At 43.9% G+C, this 18,714-nt stretch overlaps 1 long non-coding RNA gene across 4 annotated transcripts in view; it reads right to left on the reverse strand.

The window, feature by feature from the left end:
• LOC110350851 (uncharacterized) overlaps positions 1 to 18,714 on the reverse strand; it is a 216,557-nt gene that overhangs the window by 5,747 nt on the left and 192,096 nt on the right. For 3 of the 4 annotated variants that reach the window (XR_002397767.2, XR_015444762.1, XR_015444763.1), the window contains one exon: positions 577 to 664. This is a non-coding gene — a long non-coding RNA (uncharacterized LOC110350851). Of the gene's footprint in view, positions 1 to 576; positions 665 to 3,129; positions 4,352 to 18,714 lie in introns of those variants that run through there. The other variant, XR_002397766.2, reaches the window with a different exon arrangement.

The raw sequence follows: 18,714 nt of genomic DNA on the forward strand, positions 1-18,714 counted from the left end.
CATAGATAAAACAAGCGGCCCCAATATGTTGGTCATCCTTGTTTTACATAGGAGGGTCTTTGTGACTTTCTGGTTTTGTTTTTCTACCCTCTCCCACCCAGGAAATTTATAACATCATTCGCAAAGAAGGTTTAAGGAAATAATTAGCCTTAAATGTTGGAGACTGCAAATAAGCATTACCTTTTGAACAGAAATTATAAGCTAATCATATCTATTCCCCATTTCCTAATGGAAACCGGGGCAACAAACACCCATTGTTCTGTAATAATGAGTTGCTCAAACAGAAGAAAGCTGTACAACCAAAACCTACGGTTGCTTGGACCCAATTTCAGGTAGTTATATTTCATGGTACATGAATAAAACAGTAGAATAATTCTGTGAAATGAAACAGCAATAAAATAATTTTTTTAAGTTCCTGAAAATGTGAACTTTAGACTTACTTGATGATCTAGAAAAACCTTTAAAGTGAAACTGTAGCAATATTAGTAAAGGTAATCTAACCAGCTCCTACCACATGAAAACACTAAAAATGTGATGATCCTGAAGAAGCCCGGCAAATATAATGATGCCACCCACCTCCATGCCACAGACATGATCATGGGGTAAGCAGAGAGAGCAGGAGAGTGGACTTCTATAATCCTCCTCCACAGGTCTGACAGGGCTTCTGAGTAGTGAAGGCAGAAAGAGAAACATGTTAGGTTGGGCTTTGCTTATTACTTACAGGGAGACCAGAGGCTGTTGTCATAAAGAACGGACAAATATTTTCTCAGCAAAGCATAGCAGAATGCATTCATCATACGTTGAGATTTAAATAAGAGACAATGACACAGTGGATAACTGGTTAATTCCCCAAAGATCTCAGGGAAGGATGAGCTCAGATAAAAACCCGGTCAGGGACAGATGCTGCAGTTTAGCTGGTACACGGACAGCGTGGCACTAGCAGGAAAGGAAGATCGTGGACCCCACTGGAGCTGTTTCTTCATTCAACACGTCATGTCAACACTTTAGAGGGAAAAAAGTGTATATCACAGTTTATGCCCCAATGTAATACACAGGACTGGGCCCTCTTTCGAGTACAGGACAGAACAGGCCTCTGTGGACATGGTTCCAACCCAGTACTGGAGACACCACAGACATGGAACCGAACCGTCAGAGGCCGGAGACTGCACAGGGCTCCCTACTGGGAGAGGCTGAGGAGAGGCATGCCAGCTATGGTGTTCAAAACAAACTCTGGCTCATGAGCCAGCCCCGTTTCACCTGTGTTGTTATTTTAATGAAAGAAACAAGCGTGTGTGATCCAAATATATGCATCTCTCTTTTAAATCTTACCCTTTATACACATACTGTTAAAGGCAGTACACAGATTCGCACTACTTTCTTTGTCCTGGATCTCTTAAGGCTTTTGTATGAAATCAGATATGAAAAACAAAAACTTGACTGGGTTCTGGGGAATTGTATTTTTCCATGTCACCTAAGTGAGGCTGTTGGGATGCACCCCCCACTCCCATTGTCCTTCGTTCTCTCCTCTGCAGTCTCTCATTCACACTCTCATTCATTACGCTGCCCTGTCTCGTCAGTGAGGCCACACTCAGGTGGAAAGGAGGATGACAGGTGCCCTCCTGATTGGTGGGATCTTTGTCACTCAAAGGATGGGAGGAGAGGAACAGGCCTAACGTAAGTGTATCTCGGTAGCTTAGGAACTGCTTCAAAACTTGCCCAATTCTTGATCTGCTCCCTTCCTCCTTAGAATCAAGATAACCTGAGTACAACACAGCTCCATCGAAGATGTCACACGCAATTCCCTGCCTAAACAATAAAAACTCCATCCAAGTAGTTGCTGATAGAAATGTCATCTGGTCTCCCAACAAAAAATATAAACATAGGAAAGTTACTTAGAAGAATGCACTCTCTAACACAAGACCTCCGAGCATAGGGACTGTAACATCTTTCCAACCACCCGAAGAGTCATCTGAAGTAATAACTACAGTGTCCGTGTGTCCTTCACAAACTGACCACACGTGGCCATCTTAAGAAGAGTTTTTAGGACCAATAAGCTCTTGAGATTCTTAACAGAAAGTGTCAGGAGGCATTTGAGAAGCTGTGTGTGTGTGTGTGTGTGTGTGTGTAAATTCTAATTACATTATTCCCCATGGCTTCTGCCCTGAGTCTACCTATAAGCAACAACATTCCTCTAGAACTGCAATGTTGCTCAGCGGTAGGAAGCCTCCTCCCTGGGGTCTGTAACTGATGCCTTGATGGAGTGGATGGGCTGGAGGGCAGCTGGCCTTCCCTCCCATGCCTTGCACTGACAGCTGTCCATGCCTCTGGGAGCTGTGACAGGGAGAAGCCTCCATAGTGCAGGTGTCAGTGCTGTCCCCTGGGGTGCGGGACATGCCAGGAGGTTACAAACGGAACTTCCCACGTGCTGCCTGGGTACACAGCAAAAGATGATGTTCACTTTACTGCCCACAGACTTGGGGAAAGAGAGAAAGCTCCAGTCACATGTCTGCCCACTCAGATTCTAACCTGCCCATGCCTGTGTGAGCCTTCACAGAGCTTGGTCTGCACACTGGGCACCTTGCATGGTCTGAAACCGTAGGACAATAGTACACCAGGCCTGGGGGGTCATAGCCCATGCACACAGTGTCGAGGGGCCCTGGGAACCTTCAAGAAGGACAGCGATCCTGCTACTGGGATTCGAACTGGAAGAGATCCAAAGGTATTTAAATATATACATTTTGGGGTCTCACAAAATTGGAATTCTAGAGGCAACCCTGCAGATCTTGTTTTGTAAGTGTCCCCATCCAGGTTTGGAACCACTGAGCTGAGCCATATGCTTATTTTAGTAAATAAAAGTTTAGAAGGACAAATAATTTAGTGTCACTTTACAAATGACATTATGGTAGCTAGCACAAGAATTCACAGCTCCTAACTTGGAGGTCTGTGCTCTTTCTGACTCTGCAATGCTGTACGATAAGCAAGTGCTATAATCCTTTTTACTTTAAAACGTTTAAGCGACAGACACAGTGTACATTTAAGACATCCTGAGTGACGATCTGGTATGTGTACACACTGCACACATGAGCAGGCCATCGCTGCTGACGCTATTAGATCCCAGTACTTACTCACCTTACAGCTTAGTTTGCATCTCCACACCTACATGGCTCCATTTCCCCCACCATGCAATGCCTGATAACCATGGCTCTGTTCTCAGCTTTGGAGTCAACTTTCTCCATCCCGTATGCAGCCTTGGGCCGCCTCGGGGTGGGGATCCATTCCCACAGATGCGTCTTAGGCGACTCCGCTGTCCTGTGAACACCGAGAGGCCAAGAAGACAGTAGTCTCTCAGAACCCTTTGCACTTCTGTAGCATCAATTGCATCGCCTCTTTCTTGGTTAGTCTGGCTAAAGCTCTGTCAATTTTATCTTTTCAAATGCCAGCTTTCAGTTGCTTTCTTCTTCTGTCTTCCCAGCTTACTTGGTTTTCTTTGATCTTTATAACTCGCTTCCTTCTGCTGACTTCTGGCCCAGTTTCTTCTTGTTATGTTGTTCCTTGAGGTGTGAAGCCCAGTTGTTCATCTGACGTCTTTCCTTTTTATCGAAGGAGGTGTTTATTGCTACAGATTCTCTTCGCGTTGCTTTTTCTGTATCCTATAAGTTCTGGCAAGTTGTGTTTCCATTTTAGTTTGTCATGTGATTCTTTTTTCTTGCCTTTTCATTTCCCCTTTTCACCCAGTGGTTGTTCAGGGTTTAATTTTCTATTTTGGGGGAATTTCCAAAATATCTCCTTACTATTCATCTCCATGTTTATATCATTGTAGATTAAGAAGATTGTTTAAATTATTTGAAACTTCTTGAATTTGTTAAGATTTATTTTGGGATCCAAAATATGATCTCCACTGGAGGACGTTCTTGCGCATTGGAATGGATACTCTGTTGGAATAAAATGTTCTCTATGTCTGCTGGGTCCATTTGGTTTGTAGTGTTATCTAGAATAATGTTTTCCTATTGATTTGCACTACCAGACAGAAAGTGGGGCACTGAAGTACCCAAATATTACTGTGTTTTTGTTGCTTTCTCCCTTCATTCTGTTATGTGCTTTATATAATAATCAAAATTTAATATGTTTATGTGTATACAAACTTTCTTACCTCAACTAATCTTAGCATATTTGGTACCGGGGATCGAACTCGGGTCCTTGCACTTGGTGCAGCAGGCGGCGAAACCACTGAGCTAAATTCCCGGCCCAACTAATCTTAGCTTTAGAAGATAGCAAGGGTAGTCATGCATATCGAGATGATCAAATACCTGAGATGAACAGAATGGAATTCCAGAATATGTACAAATTCACATACACATGCACACACACCAAAGAGGGAGGGAGGGACAGCAGAGAGAGAGAGAGAGAGAGAGAGAGAGAGAGAGAGAGAGAGAGAGAGAGAGAGAGAGGAGACAGGGAGAGGGAGAGGGAGAGAAATCAGGGAAAGAAAGGAACCTGCAAAGCTAGCTGACCCAGTCCTATCACCTTATACATGGTCTTAGCCCCAAATGTTCCTAAAATGTGAGCAGTTTCTGAACTTGAAGTGGCCCTAGTACTAAAATAGGTGATAGAGTCTTCACACAGCCTGGCCCTCCACTCACTCCAGAGACTTCCTCGTGGGACACGACTCGAGTCGAAGTCTAGCTCAGTGACCGCCACCTCCAGGGCATATCTTCTGTTGAGTGTGGCTGAACCCTGTTTTTTTTTTGCCTTACTCCCTAAATTTACAACCCAAGAACAAGCTGTGACTCCACGCCGTTGCTGAATGGCTCCTCACCGCTTGGCACTACAGCGAAGTTTGGTGGGAGGTATTACATAAAAGATGTCTCTTCTCTCCTAATAACTTCCATTACAAAACAAGCACATTGCAATAAAAGACAATGCTGACTTCAAAAGAAATGATGGAAGATGTTCTTGTCCATCTAAAAACTATAAACTGTACATTAAAGAATAAAACTTTCATAACCATATTTCTTTTACTCTGTTTTGCAATTCCTTGGGACAATAAAAGCTTTTATTGTTCAGGAAAATAGTCTAGCGAGGCAGCATTAAGGAGAATGTGGGCGTTCATGGGGATGAGGCCTTGGGGGAGGGGGAGGGTTAGCAAAGCGGAAGGATACAGGGGTGTGCTCCCAGCACTGTCTGGTCCTTAAGACTTGCAACTATTTGGGAGTCATCGAGTCAACAGTACACACAGAAAATTCTCGTGAAGGACTGAATGTGAGCTCGCTTAGAAGTAGTGTCAAGAATACTTGCCAGCGGGTGAGTAAAACATGGCAGAAGTCTGGAGGGGCAGGAATGAAGTCAAGGATGGCAGGGAGAGGCTGCCGGCTGGTCAGAGCTGCTCTGACTTTGCTTCCGCACTGAGCGGACGGGTGCTGAGAGCTGCTTCCCCAAAGACCCTGCAAATGTGCCAACCTCGCACCGTGGTAACAACCTTAGGGTTGAAGTGAAACTGCTTTACTAAGGAGAAAACCCCTATTTTTAAAGTTTTATTTTTATTAGTACATGTCTGCAGTACATGACTCCATTCACCGCGGGGAACTGATACACACATATAACACATACCACATCTTCATCCTTTCTACATCCCCTTCTCTCCTTAAATCCCTCTATGTCTTGGTCCCCTTCCCATTTCCAAAAGATCCGTCTCCCTGTTTGCTGTTATCTCTCCTTTGCTTTGCTTTTTAATTTATTTATACATTGGGCCCCTTATTCCTTTCTGGTTTGAAATGAATACTCAGGTACACATGAACATAAATCAGTAGTAAAATTAATAAGCCAAGAGCTCTTAGTTCCCTAGGAGTTAAAACAAATTTTAGTTCTCTAAGTTTATTTTTCACAAATTCTTGGTTCTTGACTGCTTAGAATGGAGAGTAAAATGTTTTTAAAAATGAGCATTATATATTTATGTGAAGAATGTTTTAAGAAACCTAATGTTTCTTAGACAAATAAAAATATTTGTTTCTAGGTTCATTCCTGAGTCATTTAAGGACACACCTATTTGTAAGATGAAACTGTCAACTATTTGTTAGCCTTTTAATACCACGAAAGACAAGTGGATAAAATGTTTTCCAAGGGGTAGGAGAGGTCGTACCACTGAGCTGGTCAGGAAAGCCACTTCCCTCACACACTCATCCTCCCTGACCTCCTATTTTGAAAGCAGGCGCTGCTCTGTCCCAGACAGCTTCTCCTGGCACCCGAACTGGGTGTGCAGCAGGGGAAGCAGCCACAGTCATGCCACCACTCGGCAGCAGGCCTGGCAGCGCCCCGGGCTCTGAGGACCTGCTCTCCTCTGACACCCAGGACATCAAATTCACCGGAGTAGAGCTTATGGCCCCAAGGACTTGCAGTCCCAGCCGAGTGCTTAGCGCACTGGAGACAGCAGATAAACTTCATGCAGCTTCCGCAGCAACTGGAAGCTGTGCGGCCCTTCCTGGGGTCACGCGGTCAGCCTGTCAGCCAGCAGCCCAGCTGTTCCAGGTGTCTGTCACCAGGCGCGGCAGGGCCCTGATGAGGGGCAGGGATGTACTAACTGCCTCCAATTTCCTTCCCTTGTAGAAGGCATTAGTCTTCTGAATAAGGTTAAAATCTCTCAAAGAACCTTAAAAGATCTGGTGCCTAACTCAGCATCCCCACTGACTTCCACTGACGACCACTAGTCCAAGCCCAGGGATGAGTCGGAAGCTGGGACAGGAGAAAGCTTGGTGGACCTCCCTTTCCAGCCACTGAGGTACTTCACGCCTCTTAGAAAGATGAGGGTATCGCGTGTACTTTAGCTCCACACGGAGCTGTGCCTCTCAGGGACACAGCTACTGCTCAGTACTGTGCTGGCTCAGACTCCTGGCCACACCAGGCCTCCTCTGTGGACAGGGACCAGCGGCGAACAGGGCTGCGTGGACCTGAGTTAGCACCGGGCAGCCCAAGGCTGAGAGCCGGAGCAAAGCGAAAGCCTTCTGCCTTCACACTGCAGAAGGCCCCAACACCAATACTGGCTGAGCACTTCAACTAGAAGCATCAGGACAGGCAACGCCATTAGGACTGTAAGTACATTTTTGAAATGCATTATGTTTTCTTGATAAGTCTATCATGTAAATCTGTAATTAGGGACTTCTCTAAAACAGCTAACTTTTTTGAAAAAAACACAATATGCTGTAATTGTCTATTAAGTCAATGAGTACTAAGGGACTCTTAAAGCTGCTGATTACTTCCTTGCTGTGATTTGGAAAAAATGCTAAAGATTGGTTCTGAAATTCTCTTTAAAATGGAATTAAACTGAAAATATGCTGTTACTTGGCTAAGTTAACTGATCTTCAGTTCTTCGTGGGAGAATAACATCTATCCATTATATTTATTGTTCAAGATCTGGACTATAATTATTAATTTTTATTTCATAATCTAAGTGAATTCCTATCTCTGATTGTATAAAACTTTTCTAATTTCACCAAGTTCCAAATGCGCATTTAGAGAGGGCTTTATTAATTATTCATTTTTTAATGTTGAATAAGTACTTTATCTCACTTACCAGGATAAACAATGGAGCAGACCATATGGTGTATTTACAAGTCATTCTGTTGTTTTATACATCTGCAATGTGATGACCCAAAATGGATAAAAGTGAATGATATCTTTTATCAAGTTGTATTCTATTATTCTCATGTATGTTTGTTACATAAATTAGCAACATCTTTAATATAAATTATAAAACAGCATATTATAATTCATACTATTATTCTATTAACATAGATTTTTAACTTCATAATAATGGTTCATTTAATTTACTTTGTAATCAAGCATTATAATTACTTCTAAATATAAATCAAACAGAAGGCAAAAAAACCCCAACAACGACAAAATTATTCAGGCATGGAAGCCAGCTAGGAAATCTCCTTTTTCTGCCTGTCAGCTTCCTGTAAAGAAGATGCCCTTTGTCACAGGGGTGGCGTTCTGACCCGTCCCCAAGGCCTGACTACATGAGTGCTGCAGATGGAACTCAGTGCCAAAGGCTGTGGGTCCAATCGCTGGCTGTTTCTGGAGGTGCGCGTCTTCACAAGTTCGTCGACAGCGTGAATGTGTGTTTTTACATCCTGGAGGAACAATGGCAGACTCAACAGTCTTCATCCCACCATCCAGGAGCCCCACCCTTGAATGGCGACCATTTAAAATAATCACATATGATGGGTGCATGAGGGAGAAAAGGAAGGGGTGAAATGGAAGAAATAAGTTTTCCTAAGGAGACATCCGAAATGTTCTAAGGACAGGGAGAGAGGCATCCACTAGCAGAGCAGACAGACTGTAATAGACAGAGAAGGCAGCCCAGGCAAAGGAAGGGGCCCCAAAGGAGGCTGTGCAATGGCAGCCACTGGCTTGTCCCAGTACAGGTGCTGGCCAAGTCCAGGCTGCTTGCTCGAGGCACACAGTGGCTGCAGGCAAGTGAGCCCATGGCCGGACTGCTGCTTTGGCCAGCACACGGGGCACAGAGGAGACCCAAAAGAGGTCCAGGACGGGGAGAGGGCTGGCAGGGAGCAGAGGCCTGGGGTCAGGAGCAAAGCCCTGAGGAGCCAGCCTGGGCGCGGGAAGCACCTGGAGGCTGAGCCCTGAGACTCGCCCCCCGCCTGTGGCCCGGGAGGATTTTCTCTGGGCAAGGCCAAGCTGCCTCTTCTCTGGAAGAGCCACCCCACTGTGACACCACCATGCCATCCGCTCCTGTTCTGTCCACCCGCTTCGCTTACCGCCCCAGGAAGCGCTGGTGAGGGCTGTAGACAGAGGGCGCTCTTCCTCACGGAGGGAGGGGCCGCGCAGGATGCAGAGGAGACACCTGGCCAGGCTCACCTCTAAACAACAGCCGTGGCTCTGCTGAGCCCTGCAGGCTCTCTAGCTACACCCTGTCTCTGGTGACCCCCAGAGAGCAAGCTTTTCTGGGCACTCTCAGACCTTCTGAGGTGAACCCAGTCATCTCTTCTGATGCCATCTCTCCCCAGGTAGAGAGCAGCTTCGCTCTGCTCACATGTGAGATGCCAGGGGCTCACAGCTCGTCTGCGGTCACTCCAGACCACGACCCATGGCTGTCTCCGAGGGTTCAGTGCCAACCGGGCACTCAGCCACACCAAGTCTTGTCACCCAGGGCAATTCTCTTGTCATTTCAACACAAACGCTCTGCATGCGCCCTGGTGAGTGAGTGGGGCATCCAAATCTGCATGGAGTTAAAAATATGCTTCTTCTGTTATTCAAGGCTCCGGGAACTGTCATATTTCCATTTTATTGGTTTTTTTCCCTCATTGAAATGTTAATACAGCATTTCCATGTAAGTGAGTATTTCATTTTCTTTAACTTTGATTTTGAGAGAGCCAAAGAGGTAGGGAAGGTAGAGGGAGGTGTGGAAAGCCAGCGGGGACCAGGCTAACCCATCAGAGTCTGTGCTGGACGGAGAGGGAGGACCGAGAGCACAGGCAGAGGCTGGCACCTTCCTGGCTGGCACAGGCCCTTCTGCACCTCTTCAGCTGGGACTCCCTGAAGTGTGCTGACCACCTGCAGCAGCCACCCAGGCCCCAAGGAGCAAGAGCAGTGCCACAAAGACCTGCTCTGGGGTCGCGGCTCCAGGCACCATCACCTTCACTCGTGAGTGGCTGTCTCCTGAGCACCAGGCCTGCACTGAGCAGGGAGAAGCAACAGTGGAGAAGCAACAGCAATGTCAGGTCCCCCCGTGGTGGGTCCCAGAGCCTGGGGAGGAGGGTGAGGACAGATGCAGAGAGCACACAACCTCCCGGCAGCCCCTGAGACAGGCTGTGGACAAGCAAGGACAAGCAAGTGGCCAGACTAAGGAGCACTGAGCAGGGACGTGTGGCTGAAGGGCTAGCAAAACCTGCACTCAGCGAGGAGGACCAATGCTGAGAAGGCCAAGGGCAGAGCACGCAAGCAGATGAGCTCTAGGAGCCAAGGGAAGCCATGAAGGGCTCCGGGCAAGAAAATGACAGGCGAGGATGAAAGGTCATGGGTGGACAGGGACAAGGGCCATCTCCCAGTGCTGGGCAAGAGGAGAATGGAAATTTCACCCCACGACTTCCTAGCAGCAACACCTCCCGTGTTGTGCCCCAAACTCAGTTAACCGCTGAAGCGTGCCCCTGGACACCCTGCTGTCCCCACAGACGCAATCTGGGGTGCACCCTGGACATCAGGGAAAAGGACTTTGAGGGACGCGAAACATGACAGGGAGACCCTGAGAACCTAATGAAGGCACCCAACCTTAATTAGTGCGCTGCGATTTTAACTGGAAACAGCTAGGCAGCAGGTCTGCATGTCAGCTACCACCGACACCCGTCCCTCCAGCGAGAGACAGCGATGAGCCTGACAGGGAAGTGAGGGCCAAGCGGGCACAAGCACAGCCACCAGGAAGCTGCTGTCCCCGTGGAAAGTGCACTGGCTCCTTCTGGACCAAGGGGAGGACTCATGGTGTCGCTCCCCACGGGCTTTGCTCAGCTGTCCTTTCAGGAGCTGGCGCTGCATAGGGTCCTGGCCCAAGCTGCCTGCAAAGGGATTGTGGCAGTAACTGGGAGCCCCAGCCAGTGCCTGGCCTTGGCCCGCTTTCTGCAAGAGACTGAAGGGCACCACCAAAATGGAAACAAAAAGGACATATCATTTATTTAAAGACCTAAAATGTGAACAAATTCTAATAAAATTTGTATGAGAATCACTGAGTTTCATGACTACAGACTCTGCCACCAGCCCAGGACCAGTGTTTGCCTGTGTGCTCAGCTCAGCACAGCCCTCTGAGCTCTCCTTGGGTTGACACCAAGGCATCTGCTCACTCTCTGGGACCAAGGCAGCAATCTGCATTTAGCTTTTACTCAAGGACAGGCAGCTGTGCAATTTTATTCTCTTTCACCCATCTGTAACCTGCAGTCCCTTCAGACATACACTGGAAGCTCACTGGAAACACACAACTGTGGATACATGTATACGGAACGCATGCATATGTAAACAGGAATTCTTCATCCTTAGTTTCCAAGGCATTTTGTATAATACTAGTTACAAATGCATTGAAAAAGATCATGCATATTCATAAAGAAAAAGAGAGGAGAATACTAATTTAAAAACTCTATGCAGTGTGATTGGAAACTATGGTGAATGTTGTAATTTAAAAAAATATATTATAATAAAGGACACATTGCTATGAATCCTCCTCAGAATACTCCTACTCAACTTTGAACAAACATATCCCATTGTCCATGCCACTTTCTGAAGTAGCTCTGGAGTCCTCTTTCATGAGAGTGACTGTCTTGGCTGCCTTGATGTCCTGAATCCATTCAAAACATTCACCTATTATGGTCATTTTCACTTGGAGGAAGAGCCAAAAGTCACAGGGCACCAGATCCAGTGGAAAAGGTGGACGAGGACACAGCATGATGTTTTTACAAGATTGCCTTTCCTTCAGATGGCACTGGGCAGCAGCATTAGCAGTATTTTTTTTAATCACACAAGGTAAAGACACCAAAGAGGACCCCCCAAAACTAGTTCAGAAAGTGACAAAAACAATAGGATAAGTATGTGTGTTGGGAGCAAGGGAGAGTATCTTGAGGGATGTTAATGGCAATGTGTCTTTTACTGTAATAAATTTTAAACATCCAGCATATACTTTGATCACACCTTGTATCTTGTATTTCCTTTTGATCATTCTTCTTTTATCACAATATCACTAGTGAGAAAGCTGTTCTAACACCTTTTGTAAAAATTCACTAAAGAAAATTAATAAAATCAAGTTCAAGTTGGGATCCAACTTTATCAAATGATAGCAGCTCAGATAATCTCTAGGATTTTTTCTAAGCTCTGACCTTTTAATAGACTCTGCAGTTGTAGATTAATAAGGTGATCATAGGACATACAATAAAGTAATAAAGACAGTTGTTGAGTCACATAAATAAAAGAATAAAATGTAACAAAACTGCTGAAAGTTAAAATATCAGAAGGGTTCTTTAAAATACCTGATAATGTTGGTCAGATAACTTAATCTGCTCATATATGACAAAACATTATGTGAGCGATTATTTTGATCTGATTATCAAGGATACTGGACATTATAGCAAGAAAAGGGTGGAGAGCTGTCTTCAGAATCTTAGGAGGCCAATGCTTGACGCTGGGAGTGCACTTGTTTGGTGTAAATGATGGGTTTTTAGAGAAAAATGGAGGCAGAAAAGGCATGGAGACAAGCACAGGACAGACTGTGAGGGGCCTGGGTGGCTGTGGAGGAATCTAGAGCCCAAGGCTCCCAGGTTACCAGCAAAGGTCTCAAGAATGCGGACAATGAGGTGGGAATGGGGTTTCATGCAACTATTTCAGGGACGAGATGGGAGAGGCACCCAAGGGTCCTTTGACACATCCATGCCAGCCCCGCAGACTGATTGGAGGACACAGGCTGATATGTGTTTCCATTTGCTAGTGAGAAAATAACTCAGTGACAAGTGAATAAACAACAGGATCAGTTTGGGAATAGGAGTGTGTGTGTGTTTGTGTGTTTGCATCCACAGTGGCCACATGGATGACAAATATTAAACCACATCACAAGTGTGTCTTAAAGTCTAGGTTGTTAGAGACCAATAAAACATAGATATGATGCAGATATGAATCACTATAAGCATAAGGCTAACCAAACAATCTCCAATAAGCCAAATTAAAATGACTAAGCCAAATAAAATTTATAACTAAAAATGCAGCACAGCAATAATAGAAAATCATGACCAAGTGAAGACACCCAGTTATCTTTCCCCCCAATTCTAGGGATTCCAATTACCTAAGTACAAACACACAACGTAGGAACCTTGTAATATTTCCAGCAATAAGCAAAAAATCACACTTCTAGGAAAAATGAATTACAGTATTTGGAAAATTCCATTCACATTAATTTTAGCTCAAATGAGGCTTTAATAATTCACAGTCTTATATAAAGATGAAAAATCTATAGAATATGACAACATTTCATGATAACAACACTAATTATACACATGCTATGAGCCAAGCAGGTTTTGATATGCTGCACATACATTTATCTCATTTCCTTATCATAATTTAATGCAATAGATATCATCTCTGTTTGGAGAATAGAGATGGAGAAGGGAATGGAGGAACACAGAAACATGCAGGGAGCCAAGCAGTAAAACCAAATCCAATCCAATCATTCTGACCAGTTTTCACCTTTTTTGAGAGCACTGGAGCACATTTCCTAGAACTTGCATTGTTTAGATCCATCCCAGCCTCAACAGGAAGCCCTGAGCCCCTCCCCACTGGTGCAGAACACACTTTGAGAGTCATTTGAAACCATGGTGACAGAATGGCAGAGGGAGCTGGGTTAGGAGAATCAGCAGGGCTGGTGATGGGCTGCAGGTGTGCGGTCAGGAGGGGAGGGAGAAAGGCGAGGCTTGAGTCACCGCAGGAAGAACGAGGGACTGAGGAAGCAGCAAGGAGGACTGATGGGAGGAAGGGCAGCGTGTGGGCCTGCGGTGCAGTTTGGGTCTGAGCGTGGCCATCAGGATGCTTGTGAGACCTTCCACAAAGAAGCTGGGCGGACAGCTAGGAAAGGGGCAGGGCCCAGGGGAGTGGGAGTGCAGAGAGCTGGGCCCACCCTTGCAGCACCAGTGCAGCCCTAACCTGGCTGCTGGGGATGGAGGTTGGGTGAAGGGTCTCGGGCCGCAAAGCAGTGTTAGCATAACATGGGCAGCGCGTCACCAGGGGAGTGGAGAGTGCATCAGAGGAAAGCACCAAGCACAAACTTAGCACCCATGGGTGCCAACCAGGCTTGCCCTAGCTTCCCGCTCTGTATACCCTGTGTTTGCCAATGCACCGGGAGCCCCACAAGGGTGGTTTCTGCCAGGCTTTGTAGTTTTTGAGGAATCCAGCGTGATGTAAAACTGTCTGTCCCATGATTTAGTCAAAGATCCTTCTCACTCGACAAGAGGCCAGGGGATTCTTCCCCAGGGACCACAAGTCCTTTAGGGTCTAAGGTTCAAGCACCATTGGGTCTCCTCACTCTCTGACACCGCATTGCAAGATAACATTCTAGCTTCATCCCAAGAAGCAGAGGGAGGCAAACAGAACAGGGAGGGAACACAACAAACATAAGAGTGGAGAAAGCTCACAGGAATGTCTGAAACTAGCTATTAGTCACGTCAGCCTAATCGGATCAGAGGACGCCTTCAGACAAAAGAATAAGATATTTTGGTTAGAACCTCATTAGAATTTACAGTGCTTAATTTCCTCCTTAACTTTAAGTGCTAGAAAGGTAGAAATAATGAAGATACCAATAAAATAGAAGGTTTTAAAATTTTTACAATTAAAAAAAATTTTAACAGCTGAAATTTAAAATACTTTTTCTAATACCTTCTGTGGTCTATTCTATAAAATAAAATAAAGATTAGTTGTTTAAAGAAATAAATCTGACTTCAGATGAAAGCAATGACCAAAATTAGATGGATTTAGAGATAATAGCTTAGTTTTCCAACCTAAAATGTAGAAAATCAAGATTCCTTTGGATAACAACACCAAAACAATTTCTTGGTGATTGCTATCCATTTATATCAAGCATGCCTTTGAGCCTTAATTGTGAATAATTGGCTTTCACTGTAGCTGTAGTGATGATTAATTAATTCACCTATCTGTTACTTAGCTTTCAAACACTTGTAATGACATGAATGAGAGACATCAAGGCTGAAATCCGGGCTGAGAATTTGACAGCAATAAGAGCTCAGCACTCACGGTGCGGCACTTCCAGCAGGTGCCCCTGACATCATACCACCCGCTAGGGTTGGGGCTGTCTGCACCCATCCAGCAATCATACTTATGGTCTCCACCATCAAAATGAACCTTTTCAATGAATTTTGAGTGATTACTCTTTCAGAACTATGATTCCACTGTTCTTGTAACAAAATATTTGAAAACAGATCTCTGAGGCTGAGACTGAAATTTTATTGTTCACACCTTGCAAGTGAAACAATATGTAAAATGTGCTGTCCCACGACGTTCTAATCTACCAACAGAGAACACTCTACCAATTTTTCCAAGAAAGTAAAGAGGCAGAAATTGAAAAATTTGTTAGAGACTGATCAGAGTTTGAAGAAGTAAGACCAATGTGTTTTCTCAACTAAGACAAATGCTACACTGCTGCTGAGAGGACAGTTTCCATCCTTGGTGACTGTCCTGGTCATCCCTGCAAGAACCATGTCAGTGTCCTAACAAAAACTACTCCCACAATGACATCAGTGCCAGCCTCATACCGATGGGAAAGACATGAGTTAGAGTACCAGGAAGCAATGATTTCCTAAATCCTCACAGGGGAAGAGAGATAGACTTAAGGGAACCATGGAGGCAAAGAGAGGAGATAAAATGTTACTGGGGTGATGGGTTGACTAGCTCTATTCATAACTAAGAAAGGAAGTGGACACTATTGGGAAATCTTCCCAGGTAGCGCCCAATCCAGCAATCTACTTGGTAGAGGCACCTATAAGAATCGTTTATCAGTGCTTCGTATTTTACCTACCAGATTCACACATAAAATCCGCCCCCACACATATTTATCTAAGAATAATTAGAGTCCAATTTATAAAACAAAAATCACATACTTCTTAGATGTAACAAAGTCTGTCTTTGAGAAGTTTCATATCTGTATGGCAAAGTCAACTTTTTGTGCAAAGCAAAAGCATTATTATATAGCTATTCTGTTATATATTTTCTGGTTTTAATTTCCAGTTAAGTAGAAAATCTATTCTTTTCCAATGCACAAAGAGCCCCATTAATGTTCTGAAAACTGTACTTTGAATAAATAGAAAAAGGTATCTGACACTATAACAAATCAATGAAAATATAAATTTTTTATGTAGGACATAGGACCCCCAAAATACCCCAATATTTTGTCTCCAGGTTCATCTTGAGTGCAAGTGCTTTTCAGTGTGGTCTACAAACTGGCAGCATTAGTACAACTGCATTGGTATCAACCATCCATTAGAAATGCATATTCACCTAATCCCACTGACTGGGAAGCCCCAAAGGGTGGCACCCCTCTGTCTGAGCCACAGTAAGTCCTCCAGAGGAACAGAATGATGACCTCAGGCACAGACCTGCACCAGACTTAGGCTTCCGGCCACTGCAGAGTGCCCGTCCATGGTTACGACTATACAAATGGGTAAAACACATGCAGTGGTGGATTTTAGACTGAAGGAGAGGCAGCACAGAAATGCAGTCCGTAAGAGAAGTAACACAGCCTGGGGAAGTCCTTAACATTAGCCTGGGGACCATTTCCTCATTGGAGCCCCGGGAGCAGGAACATAAGCAACGTGGTTTTGCTGTACACAAGACACACTGATTGCAGTTCACAGTTAGCAGAGCAGCCAGACAGAGAGTTGAAGAGGGAGGAGCCACAGAGAAGCGACCCCGAAAGAGTATGGGGAGTATCCACAAGACCATGGTCCAGGGCTGGACTGAACCTGGACAAGGTGGGGCTTTTGAAGCCAAGCAGAGGAGCTGAGTGAAAGACATTAGAAGGTATTGGGAGAATAGAGAGACCAGGGTGCAAAAGCTCAACAATTCCTTCAGCATTTTACTTTGACACCTCCAAGTCCAGAGTTGTAAGGAAAGAACTGTGCTATAGAGACTACACCTATGAGATGGGCAGAATCAAGGCTCCAGAAGGAGAAAAAGAATCATCAGGTATTAGCTGCCTGATAGGACAAACTCTGCCTTTTCTAAAAGAAGGCAAATATTTCCACAGTACACTATCATTCATAATGCCCAACAGGCAGTGGAAATTATTGGCCATATAAATAAGCAGGTGAATATGAACCAGAGACAATGTTTAAAGAAGCTGTCAATAAAGCAGAACTGAGGTGACCCAGATGTTGTTATTAGCAGACAGGGACTTTAAGACAGCTATTAGGACATGCTCAAGAATTCAGAGAGAAAGGGTCTTAATGAATGAACAGAGAGAATCTCCACAGAGAAATGGAGCCCATAAAAATTAAACAAGTTGAAATTCTAGAACTGAAAATCAAAATGTCTGAAATAAAAATGTGGCTGGGTAGGCTTATGAGAAGATAGAAGATGGAGGAAAAGTACATGAGTGACCCTGAAAGGAGATTTATCAAAATTATTAATCTAAAGTACAGATAATTAATTCATGATTTAAATAATGAGTAGATCCCACCTCAGGTGCTTGTGACATAATATTAACCCAGCATGCAGAAGGAGAGAAGAGAGAGAAAGACAAGCATAAGGGTTCAATGGATCAAACACTGAAAGAATGATGGTTAAAATGCTTTATCACTTGGCCAAAATATCAACCTAAAGTTTAAGAAGAATAGCAAAACTCAAGCAAAATAAATAAAAGAAATAAAAACTAGGCAAATCATAGTGAATGAAAGAAAAAGAGAATCTTGAAAGCAACCAGAAATGCAACCCCTTATGTAGTGTGAAACTGTGACAGGAGAATAGGAAACTTTTCCTCAGAAACACTGGAGAAGACAAAGAAATGACATCTGCCAATCAGGGTCTTAAATACAGTAAAAATATCCTTCCAGAAAAGCAAAATAAAAGCATTTTCAGGTAAACAAGCACAATAATTACCTAGATCTGCAGTACAAGAAATGCTGAAGGAAGTGGTGTGAACTGAAGGGAAATGAGGCCAGAAGGAATCTAATCCACAGGAATAGATGAAGAATGCCAGAAGTGGCAAATGTACAGGGAGATATGCGAGGCCTGCTCAGAACTGTAATCACAGTGAATTTGCTCACCACACAGCAGAATAAAGGAGGAAAATAATGTGGTCATCTTGGTGGGGTACTGAAAATGTGTCTGATGGAGCTGAATACATATAGCACACTCAGCAAAGTAGAACTAGAAGGGAACGCCCTCAAGTTGACAAAGGCATGGCAATAAGAGGAACTTACAGTTAAGAGCACACAAATTCACATTTTATTGAATGTTTTGCTCCCAGAAAATCAGCAGGGAGGCAGGTTTATCGATCTTTTCCACTTCTGTTCAACATTGCCGTAAAGTACAATAAAGCAAGAGAAAGCAATACAAGGTATAACAATTGCAAAATAAGAAATAAAGCAGTATTGTTCACAGATTATAACTACAGAAAATTTATATCCAAAACAATTAAAAATTACTAGAACTTAGCAACATTGCAAGATTCAAGATTAACATAAAATAATCAACGTATATCTGTATGCTGGCAACAAACACCTGGAAGAAAAAAATTTTTAAATTCTATATAGAATAACATTAAGAAAAACATGAAGAACTTGGAAAAACATCTAAGACATAACAAAATGCACAAGATATCTACAGAGAAAACTATAAAAAGTTTCTAAGAGAAATTAAAAATGATCCATGTATATAAAGAGCATTATCAGGCCCAGAGGCAAAAGGATCCAGAATTATTATTAAAATGTCATTTTCCCAATTGCTCTATACATTGAATATAGCCCCATTCAAAACAGCAATATTTTCTGTATCACTGACAAGCTCACTTTAGCATTGTAAAGAAATGAAAATTACCTAGAACATTCAAAACAAGCTTGAATAAAAATTTACAAGTTGTCGGATTCATACCACCTAATGTCTAGAGTTACCCTACAGGTACATTTACTAAGACAGTGTTCTTCGGACTTAGGATAGACAAATATATTAACA

This window comes from Heterocephalus glaber, unplaced genomic scaffold (assembly GCF_053883595.1).
Source record: "Heterocephalus glaber isolate CG9 unplaced genomic scaffold, H.glaber_assembly_v1.0 deba00000331, whole genome shotgun sequence".
NCBI lineage: Eukaryota > Metazoa > Chordata > Mammalia > Rodentia > Bathyergidae > Heterocephalus > Heterocephalus glaber.